We start from the raw sequence: 26,045 nt of genomic DNA on the forward strand, positions 1-26,045 counted from the left end.
ATCGATAAGATAAATAGATTAGATCAGTGGTTCTCAACCTTCCTAATGCCACGGTCCCTTAATACAGGTCGTCATGTTGTGGTGACCCCCAACCATAACGTTATTTTTGTTGCTACTTCATAACTGTAATTTTGCTACTGTTATGAATTGTAATGTAAATATCTGATATGCGGAATATATTTTCAGTCCCTGGACCAAATTTGGCACAAATACTCGATACGCCCAAAATTTGAATACTGGTGGGGTCGGGGAGATTGATTTTGTCATTTGGTAATGCTGGAGTTACTGGGATTTATAGTTCACCTTAAATCAAAGAGCCTTCTGAACTCCATCAATGATGGAAATGAATCAAAAATGGCACACAGAAATCCCACGACTAAGAGAAAATACTGGGAAGGTCTGGTGGACATTGACCTTGGCTTTTTGGAGTTGTAGTTCACCTACATCCAGAGAACACTGTGGACTCAAGCAATGATGGATCCGGATCAAACTTGGCACAAATACTCAATATGCCCAAATGTGAACACTGTTTGGAGAAAATAGACCTTGCCATTTGGGAGTTGTAGTTGTTGGGATTTATAGTTCATCCACAATGAAATAGTATTCTCAACCCCACCAACGATACAATTGGACCAAACTTTCCACACAGAACCCCCATGACCAACTGAAAATACTATGTTATCTGATGGTCTTTGGCGACCCCTCTGACACCCCCTCATGACCCCAACAGGGGTCCCGACCCCCAGGTTGAGAAACACTGGATTAAATAGAGATAGATAGGTAGATAGGTACATAAATCAATCAGGAGGACTGCTGGGATTTGCAGTCCAATAATAAGTAGAGAAGGAAGAAAGGGGAGAAGGAGAAGGGAAAGAAAAGGGGGGGGGGAGATGAAGAGAAGGAAGGAAAGAAAGGGAGGGAGGAAAGGAGAGAAAGAAAGGAAAGAGGGAGGGAAGGAAGGTTGGGCACAGCAACGCATAGCGGGTACAGCTAGTAAATAAATCATAGAATCATAGAATCAAAGTGTTGGAAGAGACCTCATGGGCCATCACGTCCAACCCCTGCCAAGAAGCAGGAATATTGCATTCAAATCACCCCTGACAGATGGCCATCCAGCCTTTGTTTAAAAGCTTCCAAAGGAGCCTCCACCACACTCCAGGGCAGAGAGTTCCACTGCTGAACGGCTCTCACAGTCAGGAAGTTCTGACTGTGAGAGCCGTATATGGTGAGGATGTATTGTCGGAATCACTGGGTTGTTGTAGGTTTTTCGGGCTATATGGCCATGGTCTAGAGGCATTCCCTCCTGACGTTTTGCCTGCATCTATGGCAAGCATCCTCAGAGGTAGTGAGGTCTGTTGGAACTAGGAGAAAGGGTTTATATATCTGTGGAATGACCAGGGTGAGACAAAGGACTCTTGTCTGCTGGAGCTAGGTGTGAATGTTTCAACTGACCACCTTGATTAGCATACAATGGGCTGACTGTGCCTGGAGCAAACTTTTGTTGAGAGGTAATTAGATATCCCAGCCTGCTTCCTCTCTGTTGTTGTGCTGCTGCAATTTTAGAGTTTTTCAATACTGGTAGCCAGATTTTGTTCATTTTCATGGTTTCCTCCTTTCTGTTGAAATTGTTCACATGCTTGTGGATTTCAATGGCTTCTCTGTGTAGTCTGACATGGTGGTTGTGAGAGTGGTCCAGCATTTCTGTGTTCTCAAATAAAATGCTGTGTCCAGGTTGGTTCATCAGGTGCTCTGCTATGGCTGATTTCTCTGGTTGAAGTAGTCTGCAGTGCCTTTCATGTTCCTTGATTCGTGTTTGGGCAATGCTGCGTTTGGTGGTCCCTATGTAGACATCTAATTACCTCTCAACAAAAGTTTGCTCCAGGCACAGTCAGCCCATTGTATGCTAATCAAGGTGGTCAGTTGAAACATTCATACCCTAGCTCCAGCAGACAAGAGTCATTTGTCTCACCCTGGTCATTCCACAGATATATAAACTAGGGCTGGGCAGTTTCATTTCGTTAATTCGTAATTTGTTAATAATTCATTAATTTTGTTGATTACGAAGCGATAACGAACCATTCTGGAGCAATTTTTTAAAAAAACGAATTTTTAAAGACGTTTTGTAAATGCTTCATATTTCGTTATTGTATTCGTTTCGTTATTGTTCTGAGGTCGTTTCGTTATTATTTCCGCATATCTGGGCCAGTTTTATGGTTTAATTAGTGAAAAAAAATTATAATATCACACCAACAGTCAACAACAGAGGGAGAGGGAAGCTTCAGAAGTTTTTGGAGGTTTTTTAGCGTATTTTGCGGTTGCGTCTGCCATTAACGAATCGATTCGTTATTGTTTCGGAAATCGATTCGTTATTTTTTTAGCATTTACGAAATTTCATAAATATCGAACTTTTTAAAAGGAAAATTTTGTAATTATTTTAAATATCGAAACGCAAAATCCCCCAAAAAATGAATGGATTTTAGAAACAAATTTTTCCGTTGTTACCCAGGCCTAATATAAACCCTTTTTCCTAGTTCCTCAGAACTACCTCTGAGGAGGCTTGCCATAGATGAAGGTGAAACGTCAGGAGAGAATGCCTCTAGACCAGGCATGGGGAACCTTCGGCCCTCCAGGTGTGGTGGACTTCAACTCCCACAATTCCTTGAGGCTCGGCATTTGTCCCAAAGGCTTACCTTGGCCCAAGGAATTGTCGGAGTTGAAGTCCACCACACCTGGAAGGCCGAAGGTTCCTGACCCCTGCTCTAGACCATGGCCATACAGCCCGAAAAAACCTACAACAACCCAGTGATTCCGGCCATGAAAGCCTTCGACAATACATTGTTTCTTTATTTTTACCTGCTTTTTTCTCTCCACAAGGAGACTATTATTATAATTATCTTGCCCCGTATAGGGGGCAGCCATTCTCCCCACACACCTCCCCTCCGCCTTCCCACCCTCAGGTTGAAAGTTCTCCTTGCTCCCCACTTGTGGCTATCGGGGGCGCGCGCTCTCCCTCTCCTCCCCTTGGGCGCGTGCCCTGGCGTGGCGAGGGGGCGGGGCTCTTCCTCCGGGCTTCCCCCTCCCGGCCCCTCCCCCTGCTCCTTCCCTCCCCTCTCCCTCCCTCCCCCCCCTCCCTCCCCCGTGACATCAGCGAGGAGGTCCCTGCCGCGGCCGCCCAGGGGACGCCCCCGCCTTGCCTTGCCTTGCCTCGCCTCCCTGGCGGAGAGAAAGGATGAGAGAGCCCCGGAGTTGGCTGCCTGCTTGACCCCCTGACCGCCTGCGCTGGATCTATCTGCCTTGGCCGCGCTTCTACTCCTCCACATCCGGCTGGAGAGCAGCGGAGAGGTAAGCCGCTCCGAGAGGCGCCCATGGAGTGGGGGGGGGGGGGGGTCAGTACTGAGTGCCTCCTCTCTCTCTCTCTCTCTCTCTCCCTCGCCCCCCCCCCCCCCCCCAAAGCGCCAGCCTGCAAAGCGGAATGGATCCATTGGCTGGATGCCTCCTTGAGAAGGCGCCTCGGGTGTTGGAAGGAGCCACTCCCACCACACTTTCCGAGACTTGCTGCGGGTTGCTTCTTGATGCGGATTAGTTTCCCCTCCCCAGGGCCCCCCGCTCCTGGGGTCTGTAATTGTATCGAGTTAGTGGAGACTTTCCACGGGAAAGGGAGGGGGGCTCGTTTCTCTTCGGCATGGCTTCGGGGCTTTAGGGGTGCCCCCCCCCTTCTTTGGACTCCAGGTCTGGGGGCGTCTGCTTCTCAGGCTGGGGAGTCTCCCCTCCCAAAGAATGCCGCCTGGACTTCATTCCACGGCCAGTGTAGTGCAGACCCATAGAAACACATACTTTATATGGTCTACGCCAGGCATGGGCAAACTTCGGTCCTCCCTCCAGGTGTTTTGAAGTCCAAAATACCTGGAGGGAGGGCCGAAGTTTGCCCATGCACGGCTGTTGGGAATTGTGGGAGTTGAAGTCCAAAATACCTGGAGGGAGGGCTGAAGTTTGCCCATGCACGGCTGTTAGGAATTGTGGGAGTTGAAGTCCAAAACACCTGGAGGGAGGGACGAAGTTTGCCCATGCACGGCTGTTAGGAATTGTGGGAGTTGAAGTCCAAAATACCTGGAGGGAGGGACGAAGTTTGCCCATGCACGGCTGTTAGGAATTGTGGGAGTTGAAGTCCAAAATACCTGGAGGGAGGGACGAAGTTTGCCCATGCCTGGTCTATACTGACCATATAAGGTAAAACCTTTCCCCTGACATCAAGTCCAGTCGTGTCCGACTCTGGGGGTTGGTGCTCATCTCCATTTCTAAGCCGAAGAGCCGGCATTGTCCGTAGACACCTGCAAGGTCATGTAGCTGGCCAACCTGCATGGAAGCTTTTAAACAGAGGCTGGATGGCCATCTGTCAGGGGTGATTTGAATGCAATATTCCTGCTTCTTGGCAGGGGGTTGGACTGGATGGCCCATGAGGTCTCTTCCAACTCTTTGATTCTATGATTCTATGAACACCCTTACCTTCCTGCTGGAGGTAAGGTACCTATTGATCTACTCACATTTGCATGTTTTCGAACTGCTAGGTTGGCAGAAGTTGGGGCTGACAGCGGAAGCTCACACCACTCCCCGGATTTGAACCTACAACCTTTTGGTCAACAAGTTCAGCAGCTCAGCGGTTTAACCCACTGCGCCACCGGGGGCTCCATATAGCGCAGTCCAAACTGCATTCCTTTGCAAACGTATCCCATGGCTTTTTCTTGGTCCATTTGGAGGCTTTCAATGGGAGAAGAGCAGGCGGGAAACCCTGGTTCCCTGCGAGATTTTGGAGGGTTATTGGTCGGGTTTTGCATATGGAGACACTCAGAGCGAGACTTGTTGTCACTGGCTTGGGTTAGGATCATTGGGTTGGAACCTAAGCCCCTTCCACACCACACAATTTCTGCTTTGAACTGGAATATATGGGAGTGTGGACTCAGATAACCCAGTTCAAAGCAGATATTGTGGGATTTTCTGCCTTGATATTCTGGGATATAGGGCTGTGTGCAGGCCCGTAGCCAGGATTTTGATTCGGGGGGGGGGGGGGGGGTGAGTTTGATTCTTGGGGTGGGGCTGAGTCTGGGTGAAAGAGGGTCTACCTTAGCAAACCTTTTGTATCGTTACCCCAATACACATGAGATATATTGAGCATGGTGATCAGATCATGATATTAATAAACATAACAGTTTAAATAATGTACCAGTAAGGCCTTCTCACGGACCACCATGAGAATTTGGGGGGGGGGGGGGGTGAAGCTACATGCCTGGCTGTGTGGAAGAGCCCCTAGCGGACCCTGTGAATTTGTGGGGCAAACACTAGGAAGGAGGAGGATCATAAGGTTGGAAGAGACCCCAAGGGCCATCCAATCCAACTCTCTGCCCAGCAGGAAAAGCACAATCAAAAACCCCTGACAGATGGCCACCTAGCCTCTGTTTAAAAGCCTCCAAAGAAGGAGCCCTCACCACACTGCAAAGCAGAGAGTTCCACTGTTACATAGCTCTCACAGGACGTTCTTCCTCAAGTTCAGGTGGAATCTCCTTTCCTGTAGTTTGAACCCAGTCCTAGTCTCTAAGGCAGCGGAAAGCAAGCCAGTTCCCTCTTCTTTATGAAATTCCTGGCAATCATGTCTCCTCTCAGCTTCCTCTTCTTCAGCCTAAATATCCACAGCTCTTTTAAGACACTATTCATAGCGATTTATGGTCTCCAGATCTTTCATCATTTTAGTCTGGCTGCTTTTTTATTTATTAGGTAAAATAATGCCTTGTCCATGTGCTGGGCAAAAGCACTCAGAGGATTTCCTTGCCTAAGGGAACTTGAAGGCACACGCATTGAAGCAGATCAATCCATTCAACATCCCTAGAACTGGGAGGATGCCCTGATACATTCTGACAGCCAGCATGGGATAGTGCCTTTTGGCTGTGCCTCTGGAGCAGGGGTCCCCAAACTATGGCCTAGGGCAGGGGTCCTCAAACTAAGGCCCGAGGGGTGGATACAGCCCTCCAAGGTCATTGCCTGGCCCTCGCTCAGGGTCAACTTAAGTCTGAAATTACTTGAAAGCACACAACAACAACAACAACAACAAGCAGTCCCACATTTCCCATTGAAATACCAATAAGTTTATGTTTGTTACAATTGTTCTTCATTTTAATTATTATAGTGTTTTTTCACTACAAATAAGATATGTTCAGTGTGCATAGGAATTCAGTCATGTTTTTTTAAATTATAATCCGCCCCTCCAACAGTTTGAGGGGCTGTGATCTGGCCCTCTGTTTAAAAAGTTTGAGGACCCCTGGCCTAGGGGCTGGATACGGCCCTCCAAGGTCATTTACCTGGCCCTTACTCAGGGTCAACCTAAGTCTGAAACAACTTGAAAGCACACAATAACAATCCTATCTCATCAGCCAAAAACAGGCCCACACTCCCCATTGAAATACTAATAAGTTTATGGCAAAAGTATGATAGCTGGGACCCAATACCGAGACAACACAGCGAGTGAGAGACACGGGTGCAACAGAGTTGTGGCAAGATAGTTTGCCAGAAAGGACAACAAACAGCCAAGCATAGTGCTTAAGGCTATCCAGATATCATATGCAAATATGTTCAAATACGTAAGTCTTCATTTCTTTAATTCTGACCTGCGTCGCGCAACCAGCATTGGGTCCCAGCTATCACACTTTTGCCAAGTTCATATTTGTTAAACTTGTTCTTCATTTGAATTATTGTATTGTTTTTAAGTGTGTTTTTTTGCATTACAGATAAGATATGTGCAGTGTGCGTAGGAATTCATTCATGGTTTTTTTTTCTTCGAATTATAATCAACAATTTAAGGGGCTGTGACCTCGCCCTCTGTTTAAAAAGTTTGAGGACCCCTGCTCTGGAGGCTAGGGTTTGAATCTTTGATGGCCATAGGGATCCACTCTGTGCCTAGGCAAGTCACGCACTCTCCACCTCAGAGATGAAATGACTGAGGGCCCTTCCAGGCAGGTCCTATATCTCAGGATCTGATCCCATGTTTTCTGCTTTAAACTGGATTATATGAGTCCGCACTGGCAGATAATCAGGAATAAACAGAAAACCTGGGATCAAATGTCTGGAAGGGCCCTTAAAGACAAAACAGCAGCAAGAACAGCACCAACTCATGGTAGCGAATAGGGTACCTATTTTTTGCATTAGAATTTTAGCTGTGTATATATTACAGTGCATATATATGTGTAGCTATATCTATATATCTATATCAGCACTGTAAAACATATTGTAGAAGAAAGTGTTTTCAGACCTCACAATCTCTGAGGATGCTTGCCATGCATGCATGCGAAACATCAGGAGAGAATGGCTCTAGAACAGGGGTCCCCAAACTACGGCCCGTGGGCTGTATGCGGCCCGCCGAAGGCATTTCTCTGGCCCGCGCGGCCTGGCCTGGCCACGCCCACCTGGTGCCGCTCCGCCAATTGCGGACACCCTCTTCTCCGGCCACTCTGCCTGTGTGGGAGGGAGAAGCCTCCCAGGTGGGTCCTCTGCAGAGCAGAGGGTGTCCGCAATTGGCGGAGCGGCGCAGGGTGGGCGTGGCCAAGGAATGTTGGCTTCCCTGGCCACGCCCACCCGGCATCGCTCCGTCAATTGCGGACACCCTCTGCTCTGGCCGCTCTGCCTGTGTGGGAGGGAGAAGCCTCCCAGGTGGGTCCTCTGCATAGCAGAGCGGCTGGAGCAGAGGGTGTCCGCAATTGACGGAGCGGCGCTGGGTGTCTTGTGTCCAAAATTGGTGTCAATTCGTCCAGTGGTTTTTGAGTTCTGTTAATCCCACAAACAAACATTACATTTTTATTTATATAGAAGTGTGGGTTTTTGTTTTTTGATTTTGGGGGGGGGGGGGTTGCACTGCAAATAATATATGTGCAGAGTGCATAGGAATTCATTCATTTTTTTTTCCAAATTATAATTCGGCCCTCCAACAGTTTGCGGGACTGTGACCCGGCCCTCTGTTCAAAAGGTTTGGGGACCCCTGCTCTAGAACATGGCCATATAGCCCGAAAAAAACCTACAACAAACCAGTGTTTTCTGTTTGCTTAACCCTGAAAGAAGATCCTCTTGCAGCAACACCAGAGGCACTCCAAGTGGCCAGCTACTGGTCAAAGGACATTTAATCAACTACCAAACTTGCAAACTTTGTGTTTTTGTTTGTCTGCTTGTTTGTTTGTTAAAAAAATGCAATGCAATTGTTTGGTCTGCCCCTGACACGATAAATAAGTAAATAAATACCTTGAAAGAACACATAGTATCAACCTACTATCAATTTTTGGAGTTGAGTAAACTGCTTAATCTAATTAGCCACAGAACAAGAATCAGTAGAATAGTTTCTGTTTAGGCAGTGGATGGTGTAAAATTGGATACCAGGTATTTATTACCCGCTTAACAATATTTGCAGCACGGCAGGGAAGACACTCACAGCATTCATTCTCTGGGCTGAGTTAGAAATGTAAACCATCTTAACTTTATTTAATAAAACAAAGATATAAGAGTGAAATAAGTCAGAAATAACTTGGATCACATAACAATAATGCATTGATTGAATTAATTATCATTTCAAATGAAGGCCCTTCCCTCTGTTCTGTTTACACTTGGAAATAAGCCCAGTTGAGAATGATTGATACAGTCTACTTCTAAGTAAACAGACATAAGATTAGTTTTCTAGTTCTTAGGGGAAAAGCCTGTCTGATTCTTCCACCCACACATTCTTGCTTAATAAAAAGATTTTTTAAAACCCCTTTGAAATTGTTTTTTAAATTAAATGTTTGGCTCACACACTACTTGTTTTGAGGTTATCCTGAGGATTTCACATAAGAAAGGGATAGAATTTAAAGTCATATACTGCCTTAAATGTGATCCAACCTTTCAGAAAAGGTCTCAAGAGGTGATTATAGTTCATTGTTTTTGTTTCAAACTTTTTAATTCAAGGCAGCTGAAAATACTGGCATTTCCTCATGAAGGGTATAGAACTTCTTGTTTTTGACTAAAACGTATTAGAACAATTCTGGGAAGCTCATGGAGCCACTTGTGAAGCAGTTTCATGCTACGGATTTGTGCCCCCCCAAACATTGCTGGCTTGAAACTCCTATTAGCCATGGTCAGCGTAGGGTCTTGAGTCCCCGGTGGTGCAGTGGGTTAAACCCATGTGCCGGCAGAACTGAAGACCGACAGGTTACAGGTTCGAATCCGGGGAGAGGCAGATGAGCTCCCTCTATTTATTTGCATTATTTCTACCCTGCTCATATCAGCCCGAAGGCTATCAGCTCCAGCTCCTCATGCAGGGACATGAGAGAAGCCTCCCACAAGGATGATAAAAACATCAAATCATCCGGGCGTCCCCTGGGCAATGTCCTTGCAGACGGCCAATTCTCACACACCAGAAAAATATAGGGCCTGCCCATATGCCACTTTGAAAATATCTGAAGGGCCATGGTTGCCCATCCTTATCTTAGGACAGGGATGCCAAATACATTTTCATCAAGGCTGACATCAGCCTTATGATGGCCTCAAGGTGCAGTTGAATCCATAGATGGAGAATCCATGGATACAGAGGGCTGACTACCTGCAGATCTATATAATAGAGGCTGATGCTCTTTAGTTTTTACTGAATTTGGGTCCCCAGTTATTGTTGAACTAGCCGTCCCCTGCCACGCGTTGCTGTGGCTCACATGGGGGTTCTGTGTGGGAGGTTTGGCCCAATTATGTAGTTGGTGGGGTTCAGAATGCTCTGTGATTGTAGATGAACTATAAATTCCAGCAACTACAACTCCCAAATGTCAAGATTCTATTTTCCCCAAACTCCACCAGTCTTCACATTTGGGCATATTGAGTATTTGTGTAGTTTGGTCCAGACCCATCATTGTTTGAGTCCACAGTGATCTCTGGATGTGGGTGAACTACAACTCCAAAACCAAAGGACATTGCCCACCAAACCCTTCCAATATTTTCTGTTGGTTATGGGAGAACTGTGCGCCAAGTTTGATTCAATTCTATCGTTGGTGGGGTTCAGAATGCTCTTTGATTGTAGGTGAACTATAAATCCCAGCAACTACAACTCCCAAATGACAAAAATCAGGTTTTTTGAGTGAAGGACATTGGGTTGGTAGGTGTCTTGTGTCCAAATGTGGTGTCAATTTGTCCAATGGTTTTTGAGTTCTGTTAATCCCACAAACGAACATTACATTTTTATTCATACAGATGACAACTCCCATCACTTTTGATTATCCACCATGCAGACTGGGGATAATGGGAATTGCACCCAACAACACTTGTGGTTCTGACGTTGGGAAAAGGGTAAAGGACATTTTAACATTAGACATCATACCCACGAGCCTTGTATATAAAGTCAAACCCAGCTCTCCTAACTAAACAAAGCAAACTGCAGCCTTCCAGATGTTATTGTATCACAACTCCTGTCAGATCTAGTCATTATGTCTAATGATGAGGAACAGAGGAGTTGTAGTCCCCATAAATGGCATGATGGGCTGGATTCGGCCCATGGGCCTTGCGTTTGACACGAGTGTTAGGATATCAAACTAAAAACTAAAAGCATGGATATGGGACCAGGCCTTTGAGTAATATGGCAAATAGACAAAGGACAACGACGACTAGAATTGATAGGATTTGACATTGTGGAATGAATTTACGGATTCTGAGCTGGCGAACGTTGAGCATTAGATTGGTTTTATTGATTGTGATATATAATTGATTGTTTTAATTGTTTTATAATAACTGTTTATATATGTTTTATCCTATTGTTTGTGTTGGCATCGAATTGTGCCTTTTGTAAGCCGCCCTGAGTCCCCCTTCGGGGGTTGAGAAGGGTGGGGTAGAAATGCGCGAAATAAATAAATAAATAAATAATATTTGATTTCAAATTAAAGCAAAATTTAAGAAGCCAACCAAACAATGGTTGTTAACCAATTGCATACATTATAGTAGTGATGGATAGTTTCACAAATACTTGTTTACAGAAAGGAGAGTTGTTTTGAGAAGCATAATAAAACTTTGTTCATTCGTTCAGTCGTCTCCGACTCTTCGTGACTTCATGGACCAGCCCACGCCAGAGCTCCCTGTCGGCCGTCACCACCCCCAGCTCCTTCAAGGTCAGTCCAGTCACTTCAAGGATGCCATCCATCCATCTTGCCCTTGGTCGGCCCCTCTTCCTTTTGCCTTCCACTTTCCCCAGCATAATTGTCTTCTCTAGACTTTGCTGTCTCCTCATGATGTGGCCAAAGTACTTCAACTTTGTCTCTAGTATCCTTCCCTCCAATGAGCAGCCGGGCTTTATTTCCTGGAGGATGGATCTTCTCGCAGTCCAAGGCACTCTCAGCACTTTCCTCCAACACCACAGCTCAAAAGCATCGATCTTCCTTCGCTCAGCCTTCCCTAAGGTCCAGCTCTCACATCCGTAGGTTACTACAGGGAATACCATGGCTTTGACTAGGCGGATCTTTGTTGCCAGTCTGATGTCTCTACTCTTTACTATTTTATCAAGACTGGACATTGCTCTCCTCCCAAGAAGTAAGCGTCTTCTGATTTCCTGGCCACAGTCTGCATCTGCAGTCATCTTTGCGCCTAGAAATACAAAGTTTGTCACGGCCTCCACATTTTCTCCCTCTATTTTCCAGTTGTCAATCATTCTTGTTGCCATAATCTTGGTTTTTTTGATGTTTAGCTGCAACCCAGCTTTTGCGCTTTCTTCTTTCACCTTGATTAGAAGGCTCCTCAGCTCCTCCTCGCTTTCGGCCATCAGAGTGGTGTCATCTGCATATCTGAGGTTGTTAATGTTTCTTCCAGCAATCTTAACCCCAGCCTTGCATTCTTCAAGCCCCGCACATCGCATGATGTGTTCTGCATACAAGTTAAAAAGGTTGGGTGAGAGGATGCAGCCTTGCCGTACGCCTTTCCCAATCTTGAACCATTCTGTTGTTCCGTGTCAGTTCTTACTGTTGCTACTTGGTCCTTGTACAGATTCCTCAGGCGAGAGACAAGGTGGCTCTAAACTTCCTAATGACTGAGTGACTAATAGATACTAAGTCTGTGTGTGAAGCATAATAAACCTACCAAAGTAAATTGCTTCACCTTTCCAATAACCTGTTGATACTTTTTGCATTGTAATGAATTGCATGTTTATAGCAACAATATCCCGTTATGGTCAATGCTTTGCTTGATGCCTTTCATAGCCAGTGGTAGTCTGAACTCTTAGAAAGCACTTGGTGAAAAATCAGAAGATAATACTAAGTCAGAATTTATTCTTTGCGTTTTACGTCACTCTCTCTGTTTCGTGTTTGCTCCCTCAAACTGTGGGGAGCCAGGCATTGTCTTAAAAAGCAAACAACCCAATTGCTCTGCAGCAGCTCATGAGAGGCAGTCAATTCAAGATTTTTGCCTCCCCGGAACAGTGCATATAATTTCAAGGTTAATGTGACTGCTGGAGAGGATGTATTAGTATGGCGACCCAAAAGGTTAAAAAAGTTATAAATAGCAGGAGACTTGCTGTTAGGACTTCCTTCTAACACTGCCATGGCCACTGGTTCTACTTAACACATTGTATTATCCTGGAGGAGGAGTTGTTCCCGGCTGGACTGTGGTTTCCACAGTGGATGCGAATGGCCCACTGAACCATGAATATGACTAAATGCCATTCAATAATATAGCATACGATTACATTGGAAGATGTAGAGCAGGGGTCCTCAACCTAAAGCCCATGGTTACGTCTTTTCTTTCCATTCCTATAGCCCTTCAAGGACATGTACCTGCCCCCCCCCCCCCCGCATCCTAAATTTAAGACTTAGGATCACTCTTGGTCTGAAACAACCTGAAGGCACACAACTGCAACAATCCTAATTCATGTGGCTATCTCTACAGCCAAAAGCAGACCCACACTTCATAGAATCAAAGAGTTGGAAGAGACCTCATGGGCCATCCAGTCCAACCCCCTGCCAAGAAGCAGGAATATTGTATTCAAAGCACCCCTGACAGATGGCCATCCAGCCTCTGTTTAAAAGCTTCCAAAGAAGAAGCCTCCACCACACTCCGGGGCAGAGAGTTCCACTGCTGAACGGTTCTCACAGTCAGGAAGTTCTTCCTCATGTTCAGATGGAATCTCCTTTCTTGTAGTTTGAAGCCATTGTTCCATGTCCTAGTCTCCAGGGAAGCAGAAAACAAGTTTGCTCCCTTCTGCCTGTGACTTCCTCTCACATATTTATACATGGCTATCATGTCTCCTCTCAGCCTTCTCTTCTTCTGGCTAAACATGCCCAGCTCTTTAAGCCACTCCTCATAGGGCTTGTTCTCCAGACCCTTGATCATTTTAGTCGCCCTCCTCTGGACATATTCCTCCTCTGGACATATTCCCATTGAAATGCTGGTGAGCTTATGTTGGTTAAAATTGTTCATCATTTTAAATATTATATTGTTCTTTTCTTTTTTTTGCCCTATAACTAAAATATGTGCAGTGTGCAAAGGAATTCATTTATTTACAGAGTATACACACACACAGACACAGACACAGACACACACACACACACACACACATATATATATAACAGTATTTATATACCGCCTTTCTCACCCCTGGGGGACTCATGTTTTCTTCATAATCCATCTCACCAAAAGTCTGAAGGACTGTGAATTGGCCCTCCGCTTAAAAGGTTGAGGAATCCTGACATAGAGATTCCTAGAGAAATACCTGTCTAGGAATTTGCTAGATCCTCAATTTCCAGGGAGACGCACGCTATAGAATCACCTGGAAGACCCAGCATATTCTTGCATTGTGCTTTTCCTGCATAGTAGGGGGTTGAACTAGATGGTCCATGTGGTCTCTTCCAACTCTGTGATTATATTCCTAAAGAGACAATTTTCCGTGAGTGTGAGAAAATGGAGATGAGTTCCATAGTTACCAGGACTGTATTGTGTATGCCAATATAAATGGCTGCTGCAAGTAATGGTGGTGTGACAGAGACAACCCCGATAGAAAAAGAAGTTTAGTTTTGTACACTTTACTATACTTAGGCTATAGGAATGGATAGAAAAAATGTAACTAGTGGGGAAGGCGAGTGTTGTACTCCATCTTTTGATATATAATCCACTTCTGTCCCTTAAGCCAAGGGTGGTAGGAGGTACAACTCCAAGCAGTGCCTAACTAGCAGCACCAAGAGTGAGGAATGTTGGGAACTGCGGGAGTCTTTGGGGATGGGAGGGGATGTTACATGATTCCTTCCAACTCTCAACTATTTGGATGTATCTTGTGGAGAACCTGGAAAGTGAGACAGAGGGTAGGGTTAGCATCCTCTCTTTTCTCATTCATAATGCCTTGTACAGTACTGTGCTGGGATGTGTGTTGGCAACATGGAACAAATCACTCTGCTCATTCATTTTAATGACTCTAGCCATGTGAGCTGTTTGTGACTTTGGTTGTAAGAGTACGTAAACAATATTGCATGACCTTGAGCATAATTTATCTTCATTACTGTTCTCATTTTGCTTGTATGTTACCTGTTATGGGCAGTACATTGGTAACTATGCTTGCAGCTCTCTGCATATTTACTGGAAAGTAAATTCTATGTTCAGTCTCTATAGGATAAGTTCAAAGGCAGTGGTTAACTCTTACTAAGTTGTCCAGTTGAATCAATGGAAACTGCACAAGCCAACAATTATTTCAGTTCCACTGATTCACAAAATACTACTTATCCATAGTAAGTCCTCCATATCCACAGATTCTGCAACTTGAAAATATTCAAAAACAAATTTCAAAAAGAACACCGTGATTTTGCCATTTTATACAAGGAGCATCATTTTACTTGTTGTTGTTGCTCATTCGTTCAATCGTTTCCAAGTCTTCGTGACTTCACGTACCCTTTAATGTAGAATCTACATTATATATGATCACAGTGTAAACATTTCTATAAATGCTTCAGAAATTGCTTTATTTCAGTAATAAGTTTTCACTGTCAAAGTTATTAGACATAGAACTTGACCCCTGAATTCCTCCTTCAAGGGATTTCAAGCAGAATCTTGTGTCTGTATGAGATATAGTACAAGTCGCCTGCTGATTTATGGCAACCCCGTTAATTTCAAAAGCAAAAAAAAAAAAAAATGCTCAGAAGTGGTTTTTTCAGTTCCTTCCTGTGAAGTATAGCCTACAGCATCTTATACTGGACAACAAACTCAGTACTCTGGAAAAAAACTATGCTTTGATATGGTTGAAGTATTAATGTAATGTAAGCATGTAGGATGTATTCTGAATTCCAGTAATTTCGAAAACTTAGCTACAAAATGTTTGTAAATGAGATTATATTATTCCCCCAAGCTAGCAATAAATGGGGTGATATGTGTGTGTCGTGTCAGGAGCACGTCGCTTCTGGTGTGAGAGAATTGGCCGTCTGCAAGGACGTAGCCCAGGGGTGAACAACTGCTATTAAATATATTAACACCATCTTAAAAGAAATCCTATTAATTTCATTTGTAATTGAAGAGTACTATGAAAAGTTAAATAATATAATTTGAGAGAAGAAAAAAAGGACTGATCTGTAATCTGCTAATCCAGTGTTTTGGATCAAGCAGAGTTAAGGCAAAGTCAGTTCATAGATTTTGAAAACATGTTTAGTTCATGTTGATTTCCTTTGTATGTAATGTGTCACCCAGCCTTGCAGACCATTGCTCAGTTGTATGAGTATTAGCAAAGATGCCTACTTAAAAATACCAAATGCTATCTTGTACATTTCATATTTTGTTAGAAAGACTAGAAGGCTTACTTTTAGAGTTTAGTTTACACTGTTTACAAATTTGTCATTACAATTGTTCTAGTGTTTTTGTGATCATGGAAATATGTGTAAACAACATATACCTCAAGATTTTTTTAAAATTAAGAACAGAACTTTTTAAAAATAAAAAACCTAACTGATATTTTTACAGCTGATATTGCAAAAAAAAAAGGGGAGGGGGAGGGGGATTTTCTTCACTAGTCTAACACAGAAAGAAAAATAACACTTCCTTTCTTGCATGTTAAAGCCCAAATTGTGATAACTTTCAGGAATATTTTGGAAAATGGCATTAATGACTTTTTGGACACCTTTTGGAGATCATAACTTTTTAGTTAGAAAAGCATGACTTTTCAGAGAAGAGCCAAAAACCCTTTACAGAAGAATCTTTTTTTGTGGTATACAACCAGATTTGGGTTTTTTTGGTCGTGTCAGGAGTGACTTGAGAATCTGCAAGTCGCTTCTGGTGTGAGAGAATTGGCTGTCTGGAAGGACTCTGTCCGGGGGACGCACAGATGTTGTGATGTTTTAACATCCTTGTGGGAGGCTTCTCTCATGTCCCCGCAGGAGGAGCTGGAGCTGATAGAGGGAGCCTATCTGCACTCTCCCCGGATTTGAACCTGTGACCTGTCAGTCTTCAGTCCTGCCGGCACAGGGGTTTAACCCACTGCGGCACCGGGGGCTCCTATACAACCAGATATAATAATGGAAGGCAATGATTTCAGTTTTTAGACTGAATGACATGGTATCTCTGATCTGTTAGGAGAACAGAGGTTTGCCAGTACATAAAAAACCAGCAGTGCTTCAGAAGTGTTTTTCAGTGCCCAAAAGTGTATATACTCTGCCATAAAACAACTTATTTTATATCATGCACTCAAGAGACAAAATGAAGTAGACTTTGATAAAAATAATATATTTGGTTTACTCTCAACCTTCATGTGCTCAGCATACACAGGTACAAAACGTATCAGTCCAGTTTCAGATATGTTTGAGATAATTCTCTGTGCCATCTGGCCAGGACATATCTTGCAGCAAAAGAACTATCAACAGATCACATAGTCAAAAGGAGAGAGAGAAAGAACATGTGGTCTGGATCCCCTTTTATAACTTCTCAGGAACTATAGAGTAAAGGAAGCTGCATACCAGAACATAATGCAGGAAACAGTAAGCAACAGGATCATAGATAAGCTTTACTAGAGAGGGCTTGAAGAAGGTTGCAATTTCCAACAGAATAAGCAGATTTTATGCACTGATGAATTGAGAAGGCTGGCCTATATAGAAACCAGGTATCTATTCTGTCTTTCAAGATGATGCATGTTTTGCAAATAGTGGTATTTAGATGCCAGCTGAGAAATCAATGTAGTTTCCAATGATAATTTTAATTGGTATTTGTCTCCTAATAAAATAGATAACCTAAATTCTTATGAGCCATTATAATATCACTGTAATGTACGTGTATTTGGCCAATTTGAATATGTTTTCATTTCATTATGTCCATCTTAGCAAATGCCTGGAAGTCTTGGCTCTCTACAGAGCTTCTGGTGTGCTTAGGCTTGGACATGGCAGCTTCCTAGCCATGAGAGAGCTTGCTGACATGACCTCTGCTCCATTTTTACATTACTGTTTGATAATATTTTTCCTATCCTCATTTGGATTGCCTCTAAATGTGCCTGCTTTCTCCTTCTTTCCAAGAGAAGAGGGCAATTGTGTACAACAAGGGATAGGAAAATATGAGAGATCTGAGAGCTAGAGCCGATGTAGTGGTTTGAGCATTGACTATGAGCTTGGAATTCATGGTCTGAATCTCTGCCCCAACATAACAAACTACCGGGTGACCTCTGGCAAGTCACACTCTCTCAGTCTCAAAAGGAGGCAAAAGCAAATCCCCTCTGAACAAATTTTCCCAAGGAAGCACCATGATAATTAGGTTCACAACACCATACTGGAAACATGTAGAGTAGTGGTTTGAATGTTGGATTACCACTCTGGAAACCAGGATTTGAATCTCTGCTCAGCCATGAAGCATAGATAAAGATAAGAAAACCCAAAGGTCAGAAACAGCTTGAGGGCACACAACAAGAAGTCAGAAATGACGTGAAAATACACAGTAACACCAACAGCAGTGATAGATTTCCATACAGATTAAGCATTCACACTGTCCTGTGGGTCAAAGAGGCAACGGTTAGGTGATCGTTATCAAGAAAATCAAAGATTGTTTAGTGTTTCCGTTTTACTACCTTGTCCCTTAATCTGAGCTAAAGTCTGCTCAAGACCCAGATTAAAAAAAGCTTTTCAAAGAAGATGTTAATGGAACTGTTTGGCTCATTTCAGTTTATTCTTGGTGAATGTACTGTTTTGTGTGTAACTCCTCTGACATCTGAAAGTTTGTGTTATTGAAATTAAGCCATATATGGCTAACTTTAGTGCTAACATTTGTTTCTGGTGAATGAACAGATTGAAAAGTAAATTATTTTCTGTCATTTGAGGTGCTATATGTGGAATAGGGAGCAAGAGACCTCAAGCAAAGGGTTTGCAAGCCTTCTGCACCAGTGAAAAGTCTGGAATAATTGTATTGCTTTCTGTCAAGTCCTGTTTCTGTTCCTTGCTTTTGACAAATGCCAAATGTATCTGACATCAGTCGTGACCCAGTTTATTCCACAGTACGTGCAGCCTTCTTTTGTGCTTGCTTACAGTTGCCATGGGTTTTTTTGGGGGGGGGGGGGGGGGGTTGTGGCTGACCACAGAGCCACAGATTTGGAGGTTGCCGTTCTAGCATGGAATAAAAATTGGAAGAGGGGTGTAAGGGAGTTCTAGTCTTTGGAGGTGGCAACTGCGAGCCTCAATAGAGGCTGAAACCCCCTGTTTGTGCCATGCTTAATGGAGGCCCTTTTCAGGAGGCTAGATTCCAGTGAGCTATAAGTGGATATTTACAAGCCTGATTATTACAATCAATTTTTCAGCAAATCATTGTACTTGTAAAATTTCAGTGTTCCCCCGCTCACTCCATCCAATGCAGTAATTACTTACTGTCGTGATTACTATTTGAGATATGACGGTTGAGATATTTCATACATTTGTTGTATAATGTGGGGCGCATTACTGATCATACAGGTTGAGTAACCCTTACCTGAAATGCTTGAGACCACAAATGCTTTGGATTTTGGATTGGGGGGGGGGGGGCTCTTTGGCATACCTGCATTTACATAATGGGATATCTTTGAGACGGAACCCAAGTTTAAACACAAAATTTCACTTTTTTGTGGTTTATATATAGCACTAGCTGTATCCACCACTAGTTGCTGTGGCCAACCTTCCTTCTCTCTTTCTCTCCTTTATTTCTTTCCTTTCTTCCCTCCCTCCCTCCTTCCTTCTTTCCTTCTTTTCTTTCCTGCTCTCCTTTCATATTTCTCATCCTCTTCCCTTCCTTCCCCCCCTTTTCTTTCCCTTCCTCTTTCAGCCCTTCCTTCCTACTCTACCTATGCTTGGACTGATCGATCTTTCTACCTACCTACCTCTATCTAAGGATTGCTAGGAGTTGCAGTCCAGGAAATTGGAAACATGCAGGGATTGTGGTGCTCTCAAAGAAATCCAAGGAGAAGAAAGCTTCCATCTTGGAAGCAGTGCATTTGGATCATCCTCCTCTCCTAAAGGGCCTGGTCTAGGGGGTGTTGGGAGCTGTAGTTCGAAAGAGAGTGTGGAAATACGATTGTGTGTTTTGTTTGCTGAGGGAGTCGTTTTTGCGCATGCACTGTTGTGTCTTTTTGCTTCTTTGGATTTTTAAGTCCCTTCCGCTTTGTTTTTCAGTGTTCTATGAATGATGGTCACTCAATGGCGTGATAGGTGTATTGTGTCCAAATTTGACAGCAATTTGTCCAGTGGTTTTTGAGTTATGTTAATCCCACAAACGAAAATTACATTTTTATTTATATAGATAAATAGTTTTATATACATTGTTTTTAAAAATGATTTTGTACATGAAACCAAGTTTGTGAGCACTGAACCATCAGGCAGAAAGCGTGTCACTATCTCAGCAACGCATCTGGACACTTTTGGTTTTTGGAGTGCCGTACTTTGAATTTTGGAATTCCAGATAAGGGATGCTCAACTTTAATTTCACCCTTGCCATTCACCCTGCTTCTGCACAGATATGTGAACATCTAAAATGGCCTTATCCAAACCCCAGAAAACTTTCAGTCTTTCACCGGCAGTCCCCGAGTTACAAACATCTGATGCACAAACAACTCACAGTTAAGAACAAGGGTGAGTCAACAGGAGTGAGAGAAATGCATCGCTCAGAAGGGAAATTCAGTCCTTAAAGAGTTTTCATGGGGAAAAGGTATATCTACTGAAGCTTTATTACCAATGCCTGTTTCAACAACAAGCCAAATATTTCAAAATCCAATTATCACAGAGACAGAAAGTGAGGTGAAATCTTCTGAACAGGGGCGCAAACACCGAAACAAACACCACAGGGACACCCTATGTGATCTAAAGCTCCCCTTTGCAATCCAGAGTGTAACCCTAGCTATATATCTATATAAATAAAAATGTAATGTTTGTTTGTGGGATTAACATAACTCAAAAACCACTGGATGAATTTACACCAAATTTAGACACAATACACCTATCAGGCCAACAAGTGACCATCACTCATAAAAACACTGGAAAACACAGCATAAGAGACTTAAAAAGCCAAAAAAAACCCCAAAAAATTACATTACAACGCATGCTTAAAACCACATATATATACGCAAACACACATATAGACACATACACACAAATATAGACACACTCAAAACGCATCTACACAGACTGGGCCACAGCATCACGTGGCAGGGGACAGCTAGTATAGTTTAAAAATGAACCTGTTCCAACTTCAAGGAAGGTTGGGACAAAGTGTTTCCCTTCTTACTGTGTTGTGCACAAAACAAAAAGTTTAAACAGAACAGCACCTTCTGGAGCAAAATTTCCAATCATGGCAGGTAAGCAGGATCAGGCCTAGTTAGAAGGTGGACTTGGAGCTGACAACGAAGGGTGATATGAGTCCTGTATTGGGAGACATGCAGTATATAAAACAAATAAAATGGGTTTTTATTTCAGAAAAAAAAATGGCAAACTCTCTGGCAGTGTTCTTTCCCTAGCCCAGGAGTCCCAGAACTAAGTTCCACAGGCTGGATGCAGCCCTCCAAGGTCATAAAATTTAGACTTAGGATTGCCCTCAGTCTGAAATGACTTGAAGGCACACAACAACAATCCTATTATCTTGGCTCCCTCATCAGTCAAAAACAGACCCACACTTCCTATTGAAATACTGGTACATTTATGTTGTTTAAAATTGTTCTGCATTTTAAATATTGTTATTTTGTGGAGATGGGGTTGCACTACAAATAAGATATGTGCAATGTGCTTAGTAATTCAGTCATATGTTTTTCAAACTATTGCCCTGCCCCCAACTGTCTGAGGGACCGTGAATCGACCCATGGCTTTAAAAGTTTGTGGACCCCTGACCTAGGAAAACCCTAGTTGCTTTAAGTCAACAGGCAGCTTGAAGACATATATGCATACATAGATTCTATAGATTGCACATTAGGCATTAGTGTTATTGTTACCGCTGTCATCAGTCATGTGGTTGTTTTTGAAATTGTGTGCCTTGAAGTCATTTCTGACTTGTGACAAACCTATCATGGTTTTGGTTTTTTTCTTGGCAGGGTTTGTTCAGAGAGGGTTTGCTTTTGCTTTGCTCTGAGGCTGACCGAATGTGACTTGTCCAAGGTGACCCAGTAGCCATGGCCAGGTGGGGGTTCAAGTCTGTGATCTTCAGAGTTGAAATTACACCACACTGGCTTTCAGTATAACACTGCAGATGGTGAAACTGCATTGCAGAAGTAGTTACATTAACCAGTTTGAGGTACGTGCAAATGTATGGTAGACTTGTGTTATAGGCTGCTGTTAAATCTGAAATGAGGTCAAGAGAATGCTTTCACCTTGCTTGTTACAAATTAACTAGTCACATTTGACTGTATTCATCCCAAAATTGACATGGGCTAAAATTTGTTTTATTCTGGAGTATTATTGCAGTTTCTTTTCACACTAGAGCTGAAGGAGTACGCAAAGAGTCTCCATTCCATCTGAAATCCTGTGGCTGCCTCCTGCAGAATTCTGGGGCTTATAGTTTAATGAGACCTAGGACTTCTCTGGCTGAGCATTTCAAAGGCCTATCTCCTAAAATACAGGCCCCAGAATCCTTCAGGAGGCAACCACAGGATTTCAGATGGGATGCAAACTCTTTGCCTACTCCTTCAGATTTAGTGTGATACTGTCCTTAAGAGATTTGAGACTTTGAAACGAACAAAACAAGTAGGAAGTATAAAACCATATACTTGCATAAAACCAATCTCTTTTTAACCCGAGCTGCAGTGGTTGATGCTTAAGCAGCAGCATGGGACTCTTAACTCAGCAGCCGATTTAACTACTGTTTTATGTTTCATTATTTATCTTTTCAACATCTTGAAAAGATGAAGTACTTTCAGTGGGTAAACATGGTTTTATAAAGTGTTGTTTTCTGATCGTACTGGCGCAAACCACCTTTGATCAGAAGCAAGGAACTGTAAAGAACAGTTCTGTTAAAGTGCTTCCCACATTAAAGTGTTTCTACATTAATTGCCCCCTTTCTTCCATCTAATCACCATCAATTACAGAACTGCAGAAGCAAAATTCAATTTAGAATATGCTGTAGCAGGAAACAATAAACTGCAGTTGAAGATTTGTAAATAGGAGATGCAGATGTTGTTCTCCCCTTTCAAAAGCAGGGGAAAACCCACCGCAACCATTTTTGGCTTAAAATGCCATCAGCATTTTGTAAATAATTAGTAATTGATCCACTCACAATATATTCAATCATAAATTGTGGTCTGACATTAATGAGGCTCTATGGGATAGTGAGTTATGCCCACAATTTCCACTACATGAAAGTATACCAAGATCAACTGCAATTACTTAGCTGGTTTTTGAGTCTGATGACTTATTATGAAATAAAGCTGAAAATAAAACTGGATGAGATCTCGATTGAGGAATTAGTGCCCACCTTTGCTCTGTCTGCCAAGAGCCCTTTTTAATGGGGCAGTAGTGACCTAAAATAGTGAAGAGACATCACACTGGCAATGAAGATCCGCATAGTTAAAGCAATGGTAGGGAAGGCTGAGCAAAGGAAGATAGATGCTTTTGAACTGTGGTGCTGGAGGAAAGTTCTGAGAGTGCCTTGGACTGCGAGAAGATCCAACCAGTCTATACTTTAGGAAATAAAGCCCGACTGCTCATTGGAGGAAGGATATTAGAGACAAAGTTGAAGTACTTTGACCACATCATGTGGAGACAGGAAAGCTTAGAGAAGACAATTATGCTGGGGGAAATGGAAGGAAAAAGGAAGAGGGGTCGACCAAGGGCAAGATTTATGGATGGCATCCTTGAAGTGACTGGCTTGACTCTGAAGAAGCTGGGGGAGCTGACAAGGAGCTCTGGTGTTGGCTGGTCCATGAAGTCACGAAGAGTCAGAAACGACTGAATGAATGAACAACACAACAACAAGTGACTTAAAATATAAACATGCATGCAACCTGAACGGCAAACAAGCAAATCATCTCACTGGAAGGAAGAGGAATAGTACTTCATCTTTTGCATTGGCAGAGCCTACCTACCATGGTTGAGTTAGAAACGTTTACTCCCAGATACATTCGCATGAGTGAATTCTGTCTCAGTTACTGAGGAATCTCTGTTCTGAAGATTAGCATGCAGATTACAGCAGCAAACAAAATATATCAATTTCAACTGCATTAAAGTCTTTCTCAGTTGTCATTAGAATTAATTTGCAGAGCCATCTCTAAAAAAATTCTGGACCCATCTACACTGCCACATAATGCAATTTGAAATGGCATTATGTGTTCAGTGTAGACTCATATAATGCAATTTAACTGCACCAAACTCCATTATATGACTCAGCATTGACCATATAATGCAATTTCAAATTGCATTATATGGCAGTATAAATGAGGCCAAAGTTGTGGTGGGAAAAGTAGGTTAATCGTAAACAGTATGTTTTCCCTTTAACATTAAATTTTCTCTTCTTCAGGCTAAACATGCCCAGCTCCTTAAGCCACTCCTCATAGGGCTTGTTCTCCAGACCCAGTTTGAAATCCACAAGCATGTGGACAATTTCAACAGAAAGGAGGAAACCATGAAAATGAACAAAATCTGGCTACCAGTATTAAAAAACTCTAAAATTACAACAGCAAAACAACAGAGAGGAAACAAAAAGGACTTCTAATCACCGCTCAACAAAAGATTGCTCCAGACACTGCCAGGCAATCAAATGCTAATCAAGATCTTGGAGTCCTCATGGACAACAAGTTAAACATCAGCCAACAATGTGATGTGGCGGCAAAAAAAGCCAATGGGATTTTGGCCTGCATCAATAGGAGCATAGTGTCTATATCTGGGGAAGTAATGCTACCCCTTTATCCTGCTTTGGTTAGACCACACCTGGAATATTGTGTCCAATCCTGGGCACCACAATTCAAGAGAGATATTGACAAGCTGGAATGTGTCCAGAGGAGGGCGACTAAAATGATCAAGGGTCTGGAGAGCAAGCCCTATGCGGAGTGGCTTAAGGAGCTGGGCATGTTTAGGCTGAAGAAGAGAAGGCTGAGAGGAGATACGATAGCCATGTATAAATATGTGAGAGGAAGCCACAGGGAAGAGGGAGCAAGCTTGTTTTCTGCTTCCCTGGAGACTGGGACGCGAAACAATGGCTTCAAACTACAAGAAAAGAGATTCCATCTGAACATGAGGAAGAACTTCCTGACAGTGAGAGCCATTAAGCAGTGGAACTCTCTGCCCCGGAGTGTGGTGGAGGCTCCTTCTTTGGAAGCTTTTAAACAGAGGCTGGATAGCCATCTGTCAGGGGTGATTTCATAGAATCATAGAATCATAGAATCAAAGAGTTGGAAGAGACCTCATGGGCCATCCAGTCCAACCCCCTGCCAAGAAGCAGGAATATTGCATTCAAATCACCCCTGACAAATGGCCATCCAGCCTCTGCTTAAAAGCTTCCAAAGAAGGAGCCTCCACCACACTCCGGGGCAGAGAGTTCCACTGCTGAACGGCTCTCACAGTCAGGAAGTTCTTCCTAATGTTCAGATGGAATCTCCTCTCTTGTAGTTTGAAGCCATTGTTCCGCGTCCTAGTCTCCAAGGAAGCAGAAAACAAGCTTGCTCCCTCCTCCCTGTGGCTTCCTCTCACATATTTATACATGGCTATCATATCTCCTCTCAGCCTTCTCTTCTTCAGGCTAAACATGCCCAGTTCCCTAAGCCGCTCCTCATAGGGCTTGTTCTCCAGACCCTTGATCATTTTAGTCGCCCTCCTCTGGACACTTTCCAGCTTGTCAATATCTCTCTTGAATTGTGGTGCCCAGAATTGGACACAATATTCCAGATGTGGTCTAACCAAAGCAGAATAGAGGGGTAGCATGACTTCCTTAGATCTAGACACTATGCTCCTATTGATGCAGGCCAAAATCCCATTGGCTTTTTTGCCGCCACATCACATTGTTGGCTCATGTTTAACTTGTTGTCCACGAGGACTCCAAGATCTTTTTCACACGTACTGCTCTCGAGCCAGGCGTCCCCCATTCTGTATCTTTGCATTTCATTTTTTCTGCCAAAGTGGAGTATCTTGCATTTGTCACTGTTGAACTTCATTTTGTTAGTTTTGGCCCATCTCTCTAATCTGTCAAGATCGTTTTGAATTCTGCTCCTGTCCTCTGGACTATTGGCTATCCCTCCCAATTTGGTGTCGTCTGCAAACTTGATGATCATGCCTTCTAGCCCTTCATCTAAGTCATTAATAAAGATGTTGAACAGGACCGGGCCCAGGACGGAACCCTGCGGCACTCCACTTGTCACTTCTTTCCAAGATGAGGAGGAAGCATTAGTGAGCACTCTCTGTGTTCGTCCACTTAACCAATTACAGATCCACCTCACCGTAGTTTTGCCTAGCCCACATTGGACTAGTTTCCTTGCCAGAAGGTCATGGGGGACCTTGTCGAAGGCCTTACTGAAATCCAGGTACGCTACATCCACGGCATTTGAATGGAATATTCCTGCTTCTTGGCAGGACTGGATGGCCCATGAGGTCTCTTCCAACTCTTTGATTCTATGATTCTAAGGTGATCAGTTGAAACAT

General features: G+C 43.3%; 1 protein-coding gene across 1 annotated transcript in view; it reads left to right on the top strand.

Moving 5' to 3' along the window:
- The first annotated feature begins 3,159 nt into the window (after nucleotides 1-3,159).
- Nucleotides 3,160-26,045, top strand: part of SH3BP4 (SH3 domain binding protein 4) — a 90,212-nt gene continuing 67,326 nt past the window's right edge. The window contains exon 1 of the mRNA XM_060783772.2: nucleotides 3,160-3,342. The gene's annotated coding sequence lies outside the window, so the exon portion shown is untranslated. The remainder of the gene's footprint in view (nucleotides 3,343-26,045) is intronic.

This window comes from Anolis sagrei, chromosome 1 (assembly GCF_037176765.1).
Source record: "Anolis sagrei isolate rAnoSag1 chromosome 1, rAnoSag1.mat, whole genome shotgun sequence".
NCBI lineage: Eukaryota > Metazoa > Chordata > Lepidosauria > Squamata > Dactyloidae > Anolis > Anolis sagrei.